Source organism: Arachis hypogaea, chromosome 20, assembly GCF_003086295.3.
Source record: "Arachis hypogaea cultivar Tifrunner chromosome 20, arahy.Tifrunner.gnm2.J5K5, whole genome shotgun sequence".
NCBI classification, from domain to species: Eukaryota; Viridiplantae; Streptophyta; class Magnoliopsida; order Fabales; family Fabaceae; genus Arachis; species Arachis hypogaea.
Window position 1 is genome coordinate 10,441,456 of NC_092055.1, and position 6,000 is coordinate 10,447,455.

Sequence of the window (6,000 nt, forward strand, 5' to 3'; positions counted from 1 at the left end):
GTGTGAACCCTTTAGATCGTTCAGAAGGAGATGCAGAAAGATGGTGAAGGAGCATAGGACACGGTTCTATATCCTCCGCCGCTGCGTCACCATGCTTGTTTGCTGGACAGAGTAGTAGACTAGTGCACCCTTGCCTTCACACCAAAAATCTATATGCATCATCTCTCACTATATATAAACTAATCATCAATTCCCAAGCTAAGTAGTCATATATATATGTGTGATCTTTTTTATATTGTACTCATCTCTTTCTTTATAATAGATTCAACTAACATACATTACTCTAATAATTAATGGCATAAGAAAAAATATATGGAACCAAGAGATCATCAGTCAAAAAATAAACAACTTAACTAATTTATAATTATATTTAATTAATTTTATTTATTTTTAATTTATAATATTTGATATTAATTACTTTTCATCTCAAATTAAAATTCTGAATGGTACGTTAGAGAAATAGAGGCGGGGATCACAGAACTTTTAACAATTTCGATTCTTAGTATATAAAAAAATTTATAAAATATATAAAAAAATATCTATTTAGTATAAAAAAGAAACATTCTGATACTTAGTAGAAGAAATATCATAATGCCTAGCATAAGCACCATCCACGTAGAGATTTTGGATTCATCCAGTACCCTTTTAGTTTCCTAGTATTGTTGATGGGATAATATTCGAATTTTTTTAAATAAAATAAAAATTATTATTTTTAAAAATAAATTAAAACATGATTAAATATCAAAATCAACTTTTTTTAGGGATAATTCCGGTGGACTTCATTCGATTATATCACCTAAGTCAAAATAATCATTTTTTAAGTATCTACTTAAAAAAGTAATCTAAACCCATAAAATATGATTGGATAATGTGTGACACTTTTTATATTATGAATGCATCAAATTTATGTTATTTTTTTTATATTGTATTGTATTTATATTAGTTGGTAAAACTTTTATAAAAATATTATACAAACACTAAAAATCATTGATCATATATTGATCATATATTTATGTGTATATATATGCATGTGTTGTATTTTTTAATATATATTTTATATTTTAGTATGTACTTTATAAAAATGACTACTTCTTTATATACAAAAATAATTTTTTGTGTTTAGCAAATTATATTTACAAAAATTTGTTCAATTTAACTAATTAATTATTAATACAATTGACCAACTTTAAAACTGTACCGAAAAAATATAAAATAATACATATATATGGATTAATATATGGTGGTTAATTTTGTATAATCACATGATCTTTTTTATAAAATTTTTATTATTAAAAACTAATATAAATACAAACTAATTTAGGTTGATTAAGTGGTTAGTTCAATTGATCATTCAAACAAATGATGAGAGTTTAAATTTTGTCTTGCGTATACAACAACACATTAACTAACGACAAATTCTTAAATAAAAATGAATTTCATATTTAATGGTTTTTAATATAGTTTTTATTCGCAATATGGTTGCATTTGTTTCGATTGAGGGATTAAAATTCAGTATTGTATTTAGTAATTAACACTAAAACTAAAATTTTAATTTCTTTAGTACTTCTAGAAAGTAAAAACATAAAAAAACTGAAATTTTTAAAAATGAATACTAAAATTTTTATAACATTTTTTTAGAAATATTTTTATTTAATTTTTTAAATTTTAAATTTATCCTTTAATATTCATATTTATCTTACACTACACATAATATTAAAATATAATTTATGTATTTTACACTAAATATAATATCTCTTTATTTCTGTCTTTTAATATGCTCTTCCAAGCACAACATTTAGGGTTTCATTAGTTTTAAATAATAAGCTGACGTTTATCTTTTCTCTCTTATTTAATTGTGAGAAAGGAATGGAATACTACTGTACACGATTTAATGTTAGACTCCAATTAAATCCAATTAAATTTTTTCTGTTTGTTGACTTAGACCATCTCTAATAGAGAATTTATCTCAATTTTTATTTATGGTCCATCTGTCATAAAAAATAATTTCATATCAACTTTTGTATTATAAATAGTAAATAGGAACTCAAAGCATTTCTCTTTTCTATTAGGAAAAAATAACTTTAATCCCTATTGTAGTATCACTTAATTAATTAATTAAAGTAATTAAAGTTAATGTAGTTATTATTTTTTTAATAATATTATTTAAATTTATAAATTAAAAAATAATTTACTATTAAAAAATATTAATATTAAAAAAATAATATAACAATAATACACAATATATAATTTAAGATTACACTAATTTGTAAAATTGTTTAATATAAAGAAAAATATAAGTAAGCTCTATAGTTAACGACAAGCATTGTGAAATTGTCATATGTGTTCAATCAAGTCCTCTTTCAACTGTCTATGCTGCTGTCTATTTCGAAGTTGGGTATTTCTTTGGAGAAATTGATGATATGGTGCAAAATCTTCCTCTCCCAGCTGAGGTTGTGATAAGCCGTTTTCGACACTGTCATACTCTAAGCCTTGAGCAAAGTTTCCTACATAAGTGTCTCTTTCATCCTCAACAATCCTATTATGATACAAGTTCTCATTATATTTGCAAGCTTCTTCTTTTGCTAAAAGCGCGCTGGACCACGTATAATTGCAAAGCGTGCTTGCAACACTCTGAATGCTCGCTCCACATCTTTTCTTTGCCATTCTTGATATTGTGCAAATAACTTGTGTTTCTCTCCTTGTGACTTTGAGATTGATTTGACAAATGTAGTATATTCAGGATAAATACCATCTGCTAGTAAACGATCTAACACATTGATATCGTTATTTGAACCAAAAACTCCAAAGAATGCATGCCATATCCAAAGGTCTGAAGATGCTACAACCTTAGTACTATGGTTGCAACCCCATGATAACCACTCATGTACATACCTTTTCACGCCTTTGGACAATTTTTTCATTGCCAATGCATGCAGTCAATGCTATCTAACATGCCAGGAAAGCAACGACCCTCCGCCATTTGTAGCAGGCGTCGTACATCATTTGAATTTAGTTTTCGCAAGTATTCATCATCGAACACTGAAATGACACATTCAATAAATTTTTTCAAGCATTCAATTATAGTGCTCTCGCCTATGCGCACATAATCATCAACAGCATCAGCTGCAACGCCATATGCTAACATCCATATCACAGTAGTGCATTTTTGGAGTGGTGACAAGCCTCTTCTTCCAGTTGCATCGACCCTCTGTTGGAAATACGAATAGACATTTGAGAGACTGTCTACTATCCGAAGGAACACATGTCTTCTCATTCGAAATCTCCGTCGAAAAATGTTAGCATTATACACCGACTCATCTGTAAAGTAATCTTGGAAAAGGCGATCGTGTCTTGTTTCTCGATCTCTGTTGATCCATCTACAGGGAGTTGGGATAGAGTTTCTATTGATATCTTCTTTTTCTAAATCATCGAATAAACACTCATCGATCCAATTATCCATGAGTGTCTTATCTCGATTCTCGCCGTCTTCTTTTACCATACAAAACCTCATTAAACATATCATCAAAATTTATAATCATATCTTGAAATATATTTTTTAGTATTCTTTTGAGATGAGAAACTAGAGCTCAATGGAGTTGTTGAATCATTGATTGTTGATATTAATAAGTGTGTCCGCAATAAGTGGCTACTTCTCAACTGCTAGTTTTGCAACGACTACTTTACGGCTAGTTTTTTCTTGTCTAAGTTTAAAACAGCTAGCTTTGCAATAGTCACTTTCATAAACAATAATGACACAATAATATTGACTAATTTGAAAAGTTACATCACAAATAAATAAAATAGACTACATCACATAAGACAATACACAATAAAAATAAAACATACTACTTAACTCTACGAATATAATGAACCATTAAATAAACCACTTATTGATTATTTTCTCACATGCAATCTCATGAATAGCTCGTCGTTTTTCACTCATTGTAGATGTGTTAGCATTAAGTATTTGTATATCCATTTCTCTTTTCCTTTTCTTAGCCATCCCTTTCCTTTGTATTTATTTTCATTTCTTTAATATATCTCTAAGTTTGTAATTCTTGTTCTTTCATCGCCGCTTGAATTTATAACTCCTTTTCTTTGATTGCCATAATCTTTGCTTTATGTTCCCTCTCCTCTTCTCTTTATTTTTCCCTATCCATTAGTTCCTTTTCTCTAATATTCTTAATATCTTCAATGAGAGATAGTTTCTTAACAGATTTCTTTTTACTAAGATCTTCAGACATTTGTGCTTTTTCCTTACTTTTTCTCTTGCTCTTCTTTGATCCTTGTGGGCGAACGGGAGAGTCCACACCAGTTTCGTCAGCCAACTGTATTTCTGGATTTAATGATGATAAGTATGCTCCAGTTGCACTAATCTTAGTTCTCTTTGAGCCTCCACTCTGTGTAGGTAGTTGTTTCTCCATTTTTCTCCAAACGAAACATATTCCAATGCCTTTCAAAAGTAAATTTTTACCATAATTTGTGGAATAAAGTTTATAGGCGAACTCCTATATCATCAACGTTCGAACCACTCCTTATGTTTTGACTAGCTTGATCGTTACAACCAGCAAATTGTGCAACTGCCTTGTTGATCTTATACCATCGTTTCTTACATGCAATTGCCCCCCTTTTCATGTCGGCGTTGAATTGTATACAATAGCTATGAATTCGACTCCAAAATGTTTCGTCCTTTTAGTCGGTACTAACTATAGGATCAGTTGAAACATTCAACCATGCACTGATCAATATCTCATCATCTTCTCAATGCCAGTGTTGAATATTATCTTGCCTACGATTTTCAATGTCATCATCATTGAGGTCGATAGCATCTATCCACGAGGGTTGGTAAAATCTGAATGTTGCGAATTTGAATTAGATTGTATCGGAGTTTGAAGGAATGGATTAGAAGAGCTACCAATACCAGATGAGTCAGGTCTCAATGCACTGAATTGAGTTGGAAACGGTAAGGATGTTGGAGTAACATTTTGGTGTTTCCAAATTTTGATTATGTAGTTGAAATATAGGATATTGATTATTATAAGGATCTTGAAAATTGAAATCAGGAACATTTTGCAGATTTGGATTTTAAAATGTATTTGGTAGTGTGAAATTTTGATTTTGAATCTGAGAGTTTGAAGTTTGAGACTATTGGATATTTGGAGTTTGAGAAAAATTTTGGAAGTAATTGAAAAAAGAGTTGAGTTGGTTTGAATCCATTTTCTCGAACAAAAAATAATATTAGTAGAACTTTAATTTCGTAAACTTGAAAGAAGAAGAAGAAGAATAAAAGAAAGTGTGAGAATAGAAGTGTATATAAATAGCATATATAGAAGAATAAAATATTAATTTATCAATAATAGCGATAACATCGTAATAGTTAATTTTTAACGACTAATTTTGCAATAGGTAATTTTGTAACGTAGTTAGTATTTTTAAATTTTATAAATAAAAATAAACAGTTCAACTAAAAATTATTTTTAAAATTTGTAAAAATTAAATTTATTTTTTTTAAAACAAATTTAATTATAATTTAATATAATAATATACATCATATTTAATAACAATTTAATATAATTATTTAAGTAATTATAATTTAATATAACTATTTATTTTAAAGATAATTTATCACATGACAAATTACCATTAAATACCACAATTTTTTTTGAGGAGGAACTCCTTCTCCTCAAATTATGTGAAGAACTCAACTTGTCTCTTCTCCAACAATTAGAGGTTCATCATGTCAAAAAAAAAAAAAAATGAGTTAAAGACTTACCCGTTAGAGTTGTTCTTAGTGCTTTATACCAGTTCGAGAAAAAAATGTTTAATACATACTAACAATTAATTATTTTGTATTATATATATTTATAAAATGTAATTTTTATTTTTGATAATATAATTTTTTTTCACACAATCATCTAATTTTTAAATTCACCACTTAAAAATATCTAAACGTATAAATCTAATTAGATAACTGTTTAAATTATTTATATTATAAGTATA